This window comes from Prenolepis imparis, unplaced genomic scaffold (genome assembly GCF_030444845.1).
Source record: "Prenolepis imparis isolate NDT839.2.m4 unplaced genomic scaffold, iyPreImpa1.0 SCAF_1, whole genome shotgun sequence".
Taxonomy (NCBI): Eukaryota; Metazoa; Arthropoda; class Insecta; order Hymenoptera; family Formicidae; genus Prenolepis; species Prenolepis imparis.
In genome coordinates this window covers 23,767,311-23,784,982 of record NW_028141159.1, presented here as the reverse complement: position 1 = coordinate 23,784,982, position 17,672 = coordinate 23,767,311, and the positions used below count along the sequence as shown (strand labels likewise).

At 25.8% G+C, this 17,672-nt stretch overlaps 1 protein-coding gene across 3 annotated transcripts in view; it reads left to right on the top strand.

The window, feature by feature from the left end:
* Positions 1–17,672, top strand: part of LOC145936913 (uncharacterized) — a 111,775-nt gene that overhangs the window by 25,584 nt on the left and 68,519 nt on the right. For 2 of the 3 annotated variants that reach the window (XM_083039587.1, XM_083039577.1), the window contains exon 2: positions 9,154–9,266. The exons of the other annotated variant lie outside the window; for it this stretch is intronic. The gene's annotated coding sequence lies outside the window, so the exon portion shown is untranslated. The remainder of the gene's footprint in view (positions 1–9,153; positions 9,267–17,672) is intronic. 3 annotated transcript variants of the gene reach the window in all.

The following is a 17,672-nucleotide window of genomic DNA, read 5'->3' as shown; positions in this document are numbered from 1 at the left end:
AAGCAGTGGTATCAACGCAGAGTACTAGAGAGAGAGAGAGAGAGAGAGAGAGAGAAAGCCAATTATTCTTTTCTATTTTTTATTTTTCCTGCTCGTTCTTTTTAAACGCAATAGTTCGACGTTAGAAAAAGTTAGGGGAAGTTACAATTTTCTGTAGTTGAGATTTTTTTGAGACAATGCTTGCGAAAGAAGCGAGTAGCGAGAGTTAATTTGTCTTGTTGAAAAAGCGATTGATAAAACGGCTGATAGACAGTTTCTTAAGAGAAGCGTCAAGCCAGAAAATAGCAACTTTAAATTGAGTTTGTTATCTCGGCTAATAAGATGAGCCACCAAAGTCAAAGCTGTACAACGACGATAAATTGTACGTACGCAAAGCGTACATGCGTACTTCGATAAACGCGCGCACATACACACAAACACACGCACATCAGATATTATATTAAATAAAATCTTAAAAATCTTCTATAACATTAGTTTACAGCCATAAATGATTTTGAACCAGGCAAAGAGTTTCTTATAAATTTTTGGGTGCTGAAAAAGCGATCTTGCAAATCAAATTTCACTAGATTTCCAAAATAATTGAGGTTTTATGAGGTTTAAGAAATGGCTGTTTTGCGATATTTGAGATTTTTTTGTAAAAAAAGTTAACGTTATCTGAAAAGTCTTATCAAATATCATGAATGTATATTGTTTATCCCCTATAAAATGCATTTTTTTAATTTCAATATCTTACTTTTTAGTCAAATTATGAAAGATTAAAGTTGGGAACTACTCATATAGAGATGCTCCTGAGAAAAAAAAATTATTTTTTCCAAAATTGATTTTACCATTATTTGTCCCCCTTTAGGTGGTACAACTTTTGTTTAAAACATTTTTTCGAAAATGCATATGTTCCGAAAAATTCAAGGTGGGTAATTAAAATAAGACGCTCTATATGTATATAAATATACATTTAGTGAAATCTATCACGATAAGTTACACTGTGTATGTGTATCGATAGTCCTAAACTACAAATTATGAGTATAATTATATGACTTCATCATCATATAGGCGGAATATTTGCTATTTCAGCAAAATTCTGTATTTAAATCCTTTTTAACTAAAAAGTAAGATATCGAAATAAAAAAAAAATGCATTTTATACAGAATGAACAATACATTTATGACATTTGATCAGAATTTCCAGATAATGTTAACCTTTTTTAGAAAATCTCAAATATCGCAAAAACGTCGTTTTTTATACATATTAAACTTCAATTTTTTCGGAAACCTGACGTGCTGATGAAAATTGTGGCACCGTTTTCAGCATCCAAAAATCTATAAGAAACACCTTGTCTACTTTAAAATAATGAATAAAAAATATATATATTTTTGTAAACTAGTGTAATCAAGTAAAACAATTATGATAACAATTAGCAATCTTTGTCGCAATTTTTAAATTACGAGAGCTTTTTAATTAATTTATATTTTATTTTTTTAAATATTTATAAATAATTTAATTTTTATAAATAATATTAATAAAATAAAAAGTTTTTCTAGGTATTTATACAAGATTTTTGAAAAATTACATATCACATTTTTCTCCTATTGTATTATGATTGTATATTGTTGATAAGTATCACACATACATACATTATTAAGTTAAAATTTACAAAATTATAAATTATTTGATTTTTTTGTTACATAAAATTCTAATGAAATTTATTGTTTCTTTAACGACATTACTTATAATTAGATGTTATGCAATATATACATATTATTAGTTTTCTATTTCTTGATACTTGTACTCCGGCAATCATTCCTCGCAATATAGCAGCATTATCTCCCGCTTTTATTTTTTGTGTTATCATCACTTTATCGTGTCTGTCATGACGTGTCCAAGGCCATCAGTTCTTTTAAATAAAAGAAAAACATATTAACGACTCGAGGTCACTAAAACAATAGATTGTAGCTTTCGTAATAGTTGAATTAAACAATTCTATACTATACATATATTTGTACAGATTTCAGAATTTGTAGAATAAAATTTGTTAAAATTTTATTCCTAATTTACATAAAAATATTTTATTTTTCTCTCTCTCTCTTTCTCTCTCTCTCTCCATCTTATATTACACAGTTCAAAAAAAAAAAACACAAAAACTAGACTAAACTAGTCATTTTTCAATAGATCCTTTGACACTGAATAGATTCCGGTTTTCACAAATTTAATGTATTTTATATTACATGCAAAAATTTATGCATATAATTTAAACAAGGGGTGTCTCACTGTGGCAATACATGTACATTTTTTCTGGAATTACTTACGCATTACTTCGCATTACTTCGCATTACTTCGCATTACGACGTATTATTTCGCATTACGTATTACTTCGCATTGATTTACAATTTTTTTGAGAGTCAAATTTATGATTATTTATTAATATTTCAGATAAATAGGCGTAATAATCGCAGAAAAATAATTTTTTAAATTTAATAAAATAAGTTTTGTATGTGTTTGTGTGTGTAAAATCAAAGTTTATTCTTGTATGAACTGCGTACATATATGCACTCAGTGCTTCGGTAGTAGTGCACATGTACGCGTTCTCGCTTCTTTTATTCGTCTCTTTTTCCATCACGCGAGGAAGAGACAGAAGACTATATAAAAAAAATTAATTGAAAAAAATACAAAGAACTAAAGAAAATATATAATGACTAACTATGTAATAAAAATGTATAATATATAAGCTAACTAATATATAGACCTACCTATATAACATGCTACCTAACTAAAATATATATATGTAAACACAACTCTATACAAATATATGTTATATTATTATAAATTATGTATAACAAAATATTATAATTTATAAAATCATTAATAATTGATCAGATCAGTATTAAAAGTTTGTATTTTGTGTTTAAATTCGTATAAAAGAAATAAAAATTTAATATAAACATAAATAAATTTTTATTAAAAATGTTTTTAGTTGACTTTTTAAAAATTTTTGAATTTTTTAGTCACAGTTTAAAATAATTTTTTTTTAATTATTTTTATTTATAATCGGAAACGTCTTGTTATATATTAAGTATTATACATATAGGGATATCTTAATTTGGGTGTTTCAACTAAAAAAATATTTGTATGATAAAAAATATTAATTTTGAATTTTTTGCATAATATGTATATCGATTACATAATTAATAATAATATCTTATAAATTTATTTCTCTTAATATCTTTCTCCATTTTAATTGCATTTTTCTTTACTAAATTAAAGTTTTAGTACTAACATTTGAATATATTGTATTTTATTTGAAAAGAGTTGATATTATTTTCGATGAAGTCAGAAACGATACATAAAATTTTATAAAATGTTATTACATATCCTATAATATTCTGACATTTTGCAAAACTTCTAAATAGTGTTTATTTTAGTAAATAAAAAGGAATATTTAATTGGAAAAAACTGCAAGATACTCTATATATTACTTACTGTATTTGTAAAACAAAAAATTATAAACAAACATATCGAATTACTTTAGAATTATATGGAATTACTTTAGCATTACATGGAATTACTTTATATTATCATATATTGCATAGTATTACATGGAATTACTTTATATTGTTTAGTATTACACGTAATTCCGTCGCATTACTTATAATTACACGGCGCATTACATGGAATTACTTGGAATTCCCGATAATTCGCAATACATGTACAAATTTTTGCTGAGTGAGACACCCCTTGAATTTAAACTTGTCAATAGAATAATATAGTATAGTATTATATATAGTACATTTTATATAAATTTTAGAAATACAGTACATTAAATTTTTTATTTATTTAAAATAAAAGGAACAATAAAAAGTAATGAAGGATCACAATTCCTTAAAATTTCTAAAAATTACACGATATAAAAAAGTTATTAGAATAAAAAATCGATTGAAAATTTATTTGTGTGTTTTTGCGGGATGGATGTTGGAAGGAGCAAAACACCGGTCAAGTCGATGTTAATGTTTGCGTTATTAATATTTGCATAATAATTGGTTAGCTAGTGCTTGCATCAAATAAGCTCGGTTTGTGTCGTTTATTTATAAAACATAGATATAAATGCATCTCTAGCGTTCGTTTTAGTTTTAATTGTATGAATTCGTGTGTGTATGTGTAAATTCGCATGAAAACAACATTTTATATAAAATATTTTACACAAAATAACGCGTAATAGTTTCAACGCGACTACTAATTGTTTTGAGAAAGTAAAACGCATTGCCATTTTTGCAACCCATCAGTTTTTTAAGATAAATTTTAATATAAATTTTGTTATTATAATGATGATTTTATATGTGACTCTTTTATATATATTATTAAGAATATTTATTTTTATATTTATTTTATATTTATTATTACGATTTTATTGATGACTAAATTTAAAAGAAATGTATACATATAAATTGCAAAACTTGCAAAAAAAGTTTAATAATGTTTTACTTTTCGTAACGCATAATTAATTGATTTATTTTTAAATTAAGAAACTTTTCATAAAATATACGGAAAGAATGAACATAATATTTATTATATGTATTTATTATTTAATTAAAAATAATAAGCAGGAGAGACATTATACATACTAAATACATTATTTTGAAGAAATGGATACATTTTTTTATCTTAAACTGTCAAACGAAGATTGAAGAAAATTGAAAGAGAGTATTGAAGTGTAGCATTTTCTACTGAAAGTCAATAAGAGAGAGAATTTGGTTTATAATAAATGCAGCCTCTTCAAGCAAAGTGGAGATAATAGTTAACAGATAAAAAGATCGAATCTCTTCGACGAGAGAGTGAATGAAAGCGTAACGCGAGGAAAAATACACTGCTGTAGATTTCTACACCTTTTTACGATATAAAACAATCGATTTGCAGGAAAGAAATGTGATCGGTTTATCGAGAAGCTGCGATGAAAGCTTTGTTGTTTCAGAAATTTGTAATAATTGTATCTAATAATATACAATAACAAACAGGATGTCCCAAAACTATGATAAAGTTTTTTCTGTTAAGTCTTTTTCGAGTTATGAGGCTTGAAAGATACAATATTTTTTGACATAAAATACAAAATATCTTGTAAAACATTCAGTTTTCGGTAATCTTACCTTAAGGCTCCTGGGTGCTCACCGCGGCCATATTGGATTGTGACGTCAGAGGCGAGAAAGCACACGCTGAAAATTCTTAGATGCCATTTTTTAATGAAAAGATATTTCGATTAAACAGCACTTCAGATGGCTTTAGCACACTCTTAAAAACCCCCAAAAACTATCCTTTTCCCTTTATAATCAATCAACATCTGTAAAATGATCGAGATATCAGACTTTGACATGCGGAATGACTGCGCATGTGCAAAGACCAAACGGACTGGGCTTCATAATATTACATTTTACAGCTGTTGATTGATTATAAAGGGGAAAGGATAGTTTTCGGGGTTTTTTAAGAGTGTGCTAAAGCTATCTGAAGTGCTGTTTCATCGAAATATTTTTTTATTTCGAAATGGCATCTAAGAAATTTTAGCGTGTGTTTTCTCGCCTCTGACGTCACGATTTCGACATGGTCGGAAAGGAGCCAGGAGCCTTAATATATATAATAATAATAATGCTTTTATGCACAGAATAATGAGATCGATCAATTGGTGTAAAGAAAACGCATAATTGTTTTTAAGAAGAAATATGTTGCAAATTGTATATATTTTCTTAAAAATAACTTAAAAATAATTTAAAAAATTTGACTGTTGCAGGACTTTTGGGACACCCTGTATATAAAATAATTTACATATAATATATAGAAAAAAAATATTTTTTCCTGCATTATTCTTACATATAAAAATATATGTATGTAATAATAAAAATATATAAAGGACGATAGAAAAGAGATTAAGAAACATACGTATACATATATGTTTTTTTCTTAAAAAAGATAAATGTGCGATATGAGGATGTAAATGCTTGTACACAAACGACTGAAACTAGGGTCCATCGGAGCTTCTTATCCAAACAAGGAGGCCTTTATTTCATACCGCGTCAGTTAATTGCATCGGTGCGTATAATTGCGTATCTTCCCGTAAAATGCAACGGCCGTAAAACGCCCGATTAAACAACGGGCCGATTCCTTTCGCCGTATTGTGCTTTCATAAATTTGCGAAATCCTTTCACGAGATGTATAACGAGATGAAACGTAAAAAACACAAGGTGACTTTGCTTTTACGTTATTTTACAGAGCGATCAATTTACTTTAGTTATAGTATAATTCGACATGCAATAACATTAAACATTTTTATATTACAAATATATACACATTATGTATACATATATAATATTTTTAAACATGTATTGCACATTAAAATGATCAATAAGATGATCAAAATTTCATATATAAATAGTTAAGAGAATAAATGAATAGATTATATTATTTAAAAAAAGCAATTTAAATAAAGAGAGAGAGAGAGAGAATTTATTAAAAATTAAAAACTACAATGAAGAGGTTTAATGTGCGTAAAAAATGGCTTTTATGCGATATATTTGAGATTTTTTTTGTAAGAAAGGTTAGCGTTATATAAAAAGTCTGATCAAACATCATGAATGTATTGTTCATCTCCTCTAAAATGCATATTTTTTTTATTTCAATATTTTTTTTTTCTGAGGAAATAAATCTTTCGACAAGACTTATTTTTCATCACAAATTCTTTAATCGTTCAACAAACTACTAGTCGACCGAATAATTGCGAGCATTTGTAACCCATATCTTCGCTGATGCGAAGCGACACATGCTCTCGGTATTATGCAAATAATGCTGAAATGAAACACCAAGAATAGATCATGTTTAAGGCAAGTAGAGGAGTAGAGTAGCTTGTTGCTGGAATTTGCTATATACTTATAATATAAAGTATTCAGTACTTTATGGCAATATGTATCCTTCTCAAAATCAAATTGATAGAATATTTCATATGAAACTATTTAATTAGTAATAAAATTCTTGTAAATTTTGAAATTAAGTTGCAATTAAAAAAAAATTTTTTTTGAGTAATTAAAAATTTAAATAGGTAATTAAAAAATATATATATACAAATAATGTAGGTTTATTCAATTTAAATTACATAGATATTTTTTCGCACTCTTAATTAATGATAAAATTTTTTTTTTGCAATTAAGTTCAATTTTTTGAATTTTTTTTCTTTCTTCAAAATAATTTAAAAAATTTCTAAATAATTAAAAGAAAAAAAATATATATATAATGTATTTATTCAGTTCAAATTACATAAATATTTTATATTTTTCATGATATGCGAAACAATGATAAACAATAATAAATACATACATAATAGTAATAAACCAAACAATTATTGTAAAATAATCTAAAAGGACTTTTATCAGAATTTTTGTCGAGCTCTCTTATCAATGCGACTCGTTGATGGATATCGTCGGAACATGGCGGTCCGAATTAAACACTCCTGCATGATGGATGCGCGGTCCATTTAATGATTCGGATTGCAGATGATTAATCGACACCATTATTCTCTTACCTTTACGTCCGCGAAAAATTTTATCTTTATATGAATATTATCTTTATATTATCTTTTTATAGATATGCGGTTACTATATATATTTGCTTTAATTAACAAAAGTTATTCTTATTTTTATTATTCACTGCAAGATTTATTTATTTATTTATTTATGAAGTAATTGTGATAATGTCATCAATATTTATCACGATAAATAGCAATATGTCATCTTTGCATTGATGAGATTTTTATACCTTTCCGAAAGGTCATTAGTTTACAGCCAAAAATTATTTTAAACCAGACAAAGTGTTTCTTATAGATTTTTGGATGCTTGGAAAACGATGCCGCAAACTAAATTTTACTAGCACGTTAGATTTATAAAATAATTGAGGTTTAATGTGTAAAAAATGGCTTTTTTGCGATATTTGAGATTTTTTCGTAAAAAAGGTTAACGTTATATGAAAAGTCTGATTAAATATCATGAATGTATTGTTCATCCCCTAAAATGCATATTTTTTTTATTTCAATATTTTACTTTTTAGCCATATTATGAAAGATTAAATCTGGAAACTATTTATAGGAGATGCTTCAGAGGAAAAAAGTTTTTTTGGAAATCAATTATTTTTTCTAAAATTGATTTTATCATTATTTGTCCCCCTTATTTAGATCATACAATTTTTATTAGGAATATTCTTTAAAAAATGCATTTGTTTCGAAAAATTCAAAGTAGGCAATTAAAATGAGACACCCTATATATATATATATATATAAATATACATTTAGTGGAATCTATCGCACGATAAATTATACTGTGTATGTGTATTGATAGTTCTAAACTACAAATTATCAGTATAATTATATTACTTCATCATCATAGACAGAATATTTGCTATCTCAGCAAAACTCTGTATTTAAATTCTTCTTAACATGGCTAAAAAGTAAGATATCGTAATAAAAAAAATGTATTTTATAGGGGATGTTCATGACAATACGTTCATGACATCTGATCAGAATTTCCAGATAACGTTAATCATTTTCAAAAAAAAAATCTCAAATATCGCAAAAAGGTCATGTTTTGCATATTAAACCTCAATTATTTCAGAAACTTGATGTGCTGGTGAAAATTGGCTTGCAACATCGTTTTTAGCATCCGAAAATCTATAAGAAACACCTTGTCTGGTTGAAAATAATGAAAAAAATATTTTTTGTAAACTAGTGTTATTATTAAATAATTATTAATATTATAATATAATAATATAATAATATAAAAATATAATAATATAATAATATTATTATATTATTATATTTTTATATTATTATATTATTATATTATAATATTAATAATTATTTTTATAATTATAAATTATAATTATAAAAAATAATAAAATAATAATAATATATAAAAAAATAATAATATAATAATATAAAAAATTATTAAAAAATAGATATGTATAAATTGATGTAAACAAAAATTACAAGAAAATATATTTTCGAGCTTTTATTCATATACATATCATGTATACACATACACAGTTTTATGCTTATAACTTGTGTCAAATAAAATAGTGACACAGTTTACCAGTTATTGTTTCGTGTTTATTTATGACTATGGTCTTGTTTTGCAGATGACTAATAAGCGTGCGACTAATCGATGTGTGAATTAACTCTGAACTAACAGTATGTAACGTCATCGCGATGACGCGACCAGTCATGGAGAAGAGAACGTTAAGAAGAATAGGTGAGTTGTTTTCTAAATGTTTCAATTCTATCTATTATTCGCTGTGTATTATATTATCTTGTTTGTGTATTGTAAAAATAATTGCGCATAAAAATGCAATCTTGTAACTTTATTCTATTCTGCGAATGTTTCTTATACAATATTGCATGACGCATTCACAAATTATAGGAAATAGAATTTAGATCTTGAATTTTTTATTACAATTATAGATTATTTGTAATAGATTTTTAATTCTCTAACATTTTAAAGTAAAACTTTTGAGAAAAAAAATTATTTATTTATATTAGACGAAAATAAAACTAAAGAACGTGACATTTTTTTACTTTTACACTTTGAGGGGTTCTAACTAAAAATTCAAAATAAAAATTTTTACTCTCATAGAGATATTTACTCTGCTTCTTATCACATCAGCAAATCTGAAGACTATTAGTTATTGATATTTCTCTATATTACAGTTTGTATAATACTCTTTCAAACTTTTTCTTCCACAATGATCTTTTCTAAACACGAACAAAAATTATGAGCTGAGAAATTGATATATCGACTGAAAAAGACAAAAATATGATAAAAATTGTTGAGATAAAAACAATGAAATATCGGATTTAGATATCTACAAATATGAAAAATTATATTGTTGAAAAAGAAAATAAGAAACTTTTTTGTATTACCTTCTTTAGATTATTTAATTAGGCCAAAACAGTCACATAAGAAAAAGAACTTTAGAACTGGACGAATTTTCGATTCCAAATTATCTATTTAACATATACATAAATAAACAGCAAAAACACAAGCTAAAAGCTTTTGAATAAACTAACTGACAATGAGCTAAAATCAGATTCATATTCTGATAAAGTACTGTAAAGTATAATTGCTGCAAAACACAGAGATATAATTGATTGAGAAAAATTTATATAAGTATTTTTTTTTTTTGTTTAATCCTTTTTCTCTGTATTATTTATTATTCAACATTCTCTTTTGCTCTACACAGTGAAAATATTATAGTAAAAATTACAATATAATTTTTTGAAATTTTTTAAAATGTACTAGAGAATAAATGATAATATCTCTAAAATTACAATATCTTTAATAACTAAATAATATTATATATATATATATTATATTTTACATAGAAGTATTGTAATTATTTATAAGTATTGTAAATATTTTGATGCACAAACAAATGTATAATTAACAATAAAAAAAAATAAATATATGCACAATAAACAATAAAACAAACAAATAAACAATAAAATGTGTAATTTGCAATTTTTATAATTTTTATAATAATAAATATCCTATGTGAAGTCGTTACATATATATTTTAGCTTTTTAAACAATAAATATTGTAAAAGGAAATGTATTTTTTTCATGTAACTTATAAATTTTTTCGCGTGTACATTTACAGATTAATTTTTAACAATTTTTTACTCGATATCATCGCTATATCATTATTTTGCTGCGTATCAATTAGTTCGAAACATTATGTATCTCATCTTTGTCTTATTTTCGCTCTACGGAAGTCGTAAAACGACACTCTCGCTTTTTTTTTAAAGCTGAGAGATAATTTCATATCTCGAGAATGTGTTATTCGACTTTGAGAAGAGGACGAACACGAGATGGGTGCAATCGGATGCTGGAAAGAAGAAAAATACAATGCTCCTTATCAGTAGTTATACACGCTGTTTAAGCGGTTTTCTTAAGGAAATCCGTAAGGCCTTTTTTAAGAGCCTTTTCTCGCATTTTCATCGTAATTACAGAAAAATGCTTCGCGTTTGAGTCTTTTGAGATTTAATAAACTTGTCTTTTATATTTTCATATATAAAAGAGAGAGAATAAAATTAGAGTAGTATAAAATAATCGGATATTTTTTATATGATAATAAAATAATGATACAAATATAAAATATATAAAATAATAATAATAAAACGAAAAGACTCTGTGATATATAAATAATACAAATTCAGGTGGAAAATGGGCTAATAAAAACCTGGCATAATTAATTCGTATTAAATTAAGGCCCTGCGCACAATAGAGAAAATATAAGAAATAAATATTAAATATTAGAAATAAGAATTATTTTAAAATAATAAAATCGAAAAAAACTGATATACAAATATAAATTCGAATATAAAGGGTTCTTATTAGCTTATTAGCCCTTATTAGTCCTTTATATCTGAATTTGTATTTTTATATTAGAGCCTTTTTGATTTTATTATTTTAAAATAATTGTTGTTCCTAATATTTAATATTTATTCCTTATATTTTCTCTATTGTGCGCAGAAATCCTAATTGTAAGAAATTAAATAAAAGAAGATTTTTAATAGTTGCGTCCAATTCCTACGCTTATTAGCCCATTTTTCTTATCTAAAATAATGTAATTAATACAGAATAATAATGTTAAAATAATAATAATACTAATAATAATATAAATATATTTGTCATATACAATAATATAAACAATCATGTAATACAAAAAATTTAAGAATCAAATATTTTTAATAATACATATAATAGTAATATAATAAATGTAAAAATAAAGTTATTACCTAATAGAGGATACATACGCAATAACATTAATAATAGTTTTATGATTTTTACATTGTTTTGTAAACAACAATTTTCCATTTGCTTAACTATCAATTTTGCATCTTTTTTGCAAATTCATTTTTTCTCCTTTATTTATTTTCTTGTTTGAACTCAAGCTGTGTTACAATTTTTTGTACAACAGAAAATCTTGCGATTTGTGTGAATTATGTAATAAAGAAAAATAATATAATAATAATATTTCTTTTGTCGATATAAATTTCTAAATGTACATAAAATAAATAAAATGGAATAATATAAATAATATATATATATATATATATATATATATATGTAAATAATATATATATATAAATAAAATATAAAATTATAATATATAAATAATATAAAATTCAAAAAAATAATAGAATAATAAAAACGGTTAATTACAAAATTTTAACGAATTTTTTTTTAATTATAAATCTATAAACTTTTTATGCATTTTTTCTTATTAAAATATATTATTTTTTATTATTGTTTTTTATCTTTTAATTTTCACGATAGTGATCCTTGTTCTTATTAACGTATTTTGCTGCGCTTAATTACTCGTGCAACACGTTAATTATAATTGACGATAATCTTTCGCCTTCGTAATCATCTCCTCGATGCATCATCGATTGCACCGATTTTTCTCCTCGTCTTAAACTGAGAGTCTACGATTCTATGAAACAAAGAAAAGTTCCCTGAAATTTGAGGCTATAGATGATGTGTTTCTGTGCTCACTGGTGTTTCAATGAAACTACTACAGACTCTCTTATGGAATTGATATGTACTTTTTTTCATTCTCCTCTCTTCTCCTTCTTTTGCCATTTCACCAACATAGAATCAGAGATAAATCCAAATCCTTTTCCATCCTTTGCCGGGACATACGTTAAAAGGACATAAGTCTCGCGAGATATCCTTTGTCCCTGTTCTCGCTTTTCTTTTTCCTTTTACTTTTTTTTTTCTTTTTTGCGTGCAAAGCAAAAAATTGCAAAGCGCGCATCGATCCAAATAATATGAAAATATCCGTTTGAAATTTTTTTTTACAAAATGTGTGTAAATATAATTTGTCAATTATCAAAGTAAATGATCCAAGAGAAAAAGAAGATGAATGTAAATCGATATTTTATCGATTTAAAATTACATTTTTTTTTAAATGCATAAATTGTATTATGTGTATATAAATTTATCATCACTAAATTGATATGTATATGCAAGGTTAATACTACTGTGATTTTATAATATATTGATCTTGAAATCGAGAGAATGTTATTGTGTTATTATTGTCGAATAATAATTATTCATTTAATTGTTGTATTATTCGTTATTATTTTATATATTGTGTAATTCATTGTTTAACTTTGAGCATTCTATAAATAAGTCTCATCTTGCACACACATATATGATATGAATTTATTATTATATACTTTTATTTTTATACTAGGGTGTTTCATTTTAAGTGATATAGTCGATTATCTTAAAAATGAAACGTTTTTGGGAAAAATGTTCCATATTAAAGTTGTAGGGTTTCGAGGGAGACATAATATGGTGACCTAGAATTGCCTCTAGGTGGTATTTATGAAAGTCATTTAGAGATCAACGCAGTTTTCTTAAGGCTCCTGGTACCTTGCCGACCATGTCGGAATCGTGACGTCAGAGGCGAGAAAATACACGCTATTTTTTTTTAGATGCCATTTCTAAATAAAAACATATTTGCATAAAATAACACTTAAGATCTCTTTAATACACTTCTAAAAAACGCCGAAAACTATCCTTTTCCCTTTATAATCAATCAACAGCTGTAAAATGTAATATTATGAGGCCCAGTCCGTCTGGTCTTTGCACATGCGCAGTCATTCCGCATGTCAAAGTCTGATATCTCGATCATTTTACGGTTGTTGATTGACTATCAAGGGAAAAGAATAGTTTTCGGCGTTTTTTACAAGTGTATTAAAGAGATCTTAAGTGTTATTTTATGCAAATATGTTTTTATTTAGAAAAATGGCATCTAAAAAAAAAAATAGCGTGTGTTTTCTCACCTCTGACGTCACGATTCCAATATGGCCGCGGTGAGCACCCAGGAGCCTTAAACGGAATTACCGTTTATTTTTTTTACATAAATTGATTCTTCGTAATATTCGGCATAAAAAGTTATGGTCAAAAAGTGATTACGAAATATTTTAGAAATATTATTTTAGATTACGAAAAATATACCAACTAGAGCAGGGTTTGACAAAACCCGGGGTTTTTTTAAAAAGCCCAGCCCAGTCGGTTTTTTTTTTAAAACCGGGTTTTTTGGGGTTTATTGGGTTTTTTTTGGGTTTTATTGAGTTTTTTGGGGTTTTGTTGGGTTTTTTAATTTTTTTAATTTAATTTTTTATAATTCGCTAATGATTAAGAAAATTGGCTATTTAATTGGCACAATTCCTTATTATGAATTAATTTTTATTTAATTTTTTTTATTTATTAATGTAATGGACCTTCTATTACATTAATAAATAAGAAAAATTAAATAAAAATTAATTAATATTAATTACTTCATTTATAATATTATTAAATTTTTAGCATTTTTGGATGGGTTTTATAAATGGGTTTTTAAGTAAGGTTTTTAAAGTGGGTTTAACCCAATAAAACCCACGTGGGTTTTATTGGGTTGGGCCCACTTAGTCAAACCCTGAACTAGAGCAGCCACATATTTTTTTTTTAAAATAACTATGTGTTGTGGCTGCTAGTTGGTATATTTTTCGTAATCTAAAATAATATTTCTAAAATATTTCGTAATCACTTTTTGACCATCCTATCCTTATAACTTCTTATGCCGAATATTACGAGGAATCAATTTATGTAAAAAAATAAACGGTAATTCCGTTTAAGAAAACTGCGTTGACCTCTAAATGACTTTGATAAATGCCACCTAGAGGCAATTCTAGGTCACCATATTATGTCTCCCTCGAAATCCTACAACTTTTATATGGAACATTTTTCCCCCCAAAAATGTTTTATTCTTAAGATAATCATCTGTATCACTTAAAATGAGGGAGAAACATCCTGTATATTATTATTAGATATGATATATATACTATGATATGAATTTCTTATTACGTGTCTGATGATTAATATCTACGAAAGCGTTATACATATTATTATTGTTCTTAAATCAATGTGTCATATATTAGCCGGTTTACGATCCTTGATTATTCCGATTGCAATCGCTTGCACCGTGATTAATGCGCATCTTAAACGTGCAACTTAAATGACGACACGGCACAAGGCTTAACTTCTTCTTGCATAACCCGCACAATACACACGTGCTCACGCATAAGAATTCATTATTCTTCCGTTCGTGTGCGTATATACTCGTACATGCGCAGGCATTTAGCCTGCATCGGTATTGAATGTGCATCTCGAGAGAGGATGCATGTTCGCGAAGACGATTTTATCGAAGCGCAATAACCCATATATTCGCGTTGCATCGCTGATTTTTTATGTTTTCATAAGAGACGTAACGCTCAATTTAATCTTACAGGATGTACAAAAAGTGTTGAAACCCCTTATAATTTTACAAAAACTACGCATTTTCGAAAAAAATGTTTCAGACAAAAGTTGTAAGGTTTAAAACGGTCTCTTTATTAGGCTTATCAATTTGATGACTTTGGATGACGTCGTCAAGATCAGGATAAAGTCACTTCGAATTTTTTAAAAATGGAACCATTCTTTTTTTTGACATATATTGATTCCTCTTAATATTCATAAAAATTATAAGAGTAGAATGGCCAAAAAGTGAGTAGTTCACGAGATATTTTATACTTTAATATGACATAGTTTTTTAAATTATGAAATATCTCGTAAAACATTTATTTTTCGATGATCTTACTTCAATACTTTTATGCACAAAATAATGAGAGAAATCAACTTGAAAACACATAGATGTTTTTAAGAAAAAATATATAACGGCTAGTTGCAATTTACATACTTTTTCTTGAAAATGACATTTCAACATTTTTTGTACATCCTGTATAATAAAATATAGTTTAAATATATTACCTTATATATATAAATTAATATTAATCTTAATAAAAATAATATTTGAAAGATTATAGAAAAAACCACTACAAAAAAATATTATTTTTGAATTCTAAAGTTTCTAGCTAAAAGATTTAAAAAAATATAATATATATATATATATATATCCGTATATTGTAGATATTGTATATTCATAGCTTTAACACATAGTCTTAATAATAGATACTCACTATTATATTCGTGGACACTTTTTATCAAATTGTATCATAATTTTACTAATATTGTTTTTAATTAATATTTTTACAAATATCTTTTTCTTAAAATCGAAAATTAACGTCTCTGAAAGAATCGCTTTCCTGAAAAATCATATTCATTGAAAACTATAAAAATATGATAAAAATATAGAAAATTATTGCAGTAATATATTGAATTATAAGAGTATCAATTTATTGAGTTAAAAAAGAATTTTTAAATTATATCTTTTATATATTTTAAAAATATCTGTAAAAGAAAAAATATATGTCTATGTTCATTTTTTATCTTCAAAATATAAATTTTTACTCGAATTTTTAAGATGTGAGACATTGTTAAGAAACAAATTCAATTAGTAGTATTAATTTATTCCTTGAATTGACACTTTAAAACAAAATGTGATTATGTCGATATTATATTAACTAGAAGGGTATGTCAATTTATGGGACATTCCAATTTTCCTATAGACAGAACATAGACGTCAGATAGAAGGAGAAGACTGGTAGAAGATACATATTAATAGAGAAAACAAATCGTATAAATATTTTACTAAAGATTTACAAAAAAATATAGAAGTTTAATATAATGTAAAGTAGAAGTGCATAGTTTAAATAAGACATGATTTAGATAAGACATATTATTATTATTATTATTATATCTAATAATACTATGTAATAATTTCTATACTTTGTACCATTTCTTTTTTCCCAAAATTAATTTCATTTTTAATGCAGAAAGTGTACGTGAGCTTATATAATTAGAAATTAATACATTTATATATATACGGTTCTTTTGTAGAAATATGAGCGCAAATGTCGAATATTATTTTGTCGCAACTTGTTTCGCGAAAAGAAAAAAACTAACTGAAGACAAGCAAAGTACAAGCAATAGTGTAAGTGAGTGCAAGTAATAGCGCAAATATACTCCTATCTCTTTTATTCCTCCTCTTGTTTCCCTCTTTTCTCTCTCGCTCTCTCTTTCGACTCTGAAAAAATTGGCAAAACCGGTGAGACACGTTTTTCGAAAAATGACATTTTGCACTTTCACTAACGCAGTCTTAAATGACAGACATAATTAATCGAGCTGGTATTAATGGAAACTGGTTTCTTGGATGCTTTCACGCCGTAATTTTTCCTGCATTTTTTTATTCTGATAAAGATATATATAGAATGATATTTAAACAATTCGTGCAACTTTACTGAATCTTCGGAAGTTCGAAGTATTCTTTAACTTTAATTTAAATCTCTCTTACTCTCACTCCTTTTCTCTCTCCCTCGTTTTCTTTCACTTTTTATACGCGTTAGAATAAACTTGAGCCTAATATAAGAAATTAAAATCACAACTTTGACATTTATTCGCACAAAATTTCAAAGATATTTGTATAAATTGTGTACATATACAGATGCATATTATATATACATACACAGTTGGAAAATTTGTGTTTTCTTGTTAAAAACGGTCCCCGTTAAAATTTTTGTGTTAAATATTTAACACATTCATGTGTTAATTTAACATATTGCTGTTATGTTAATTGGACTCAAATGTTAAATTATTAAAACAACTAAA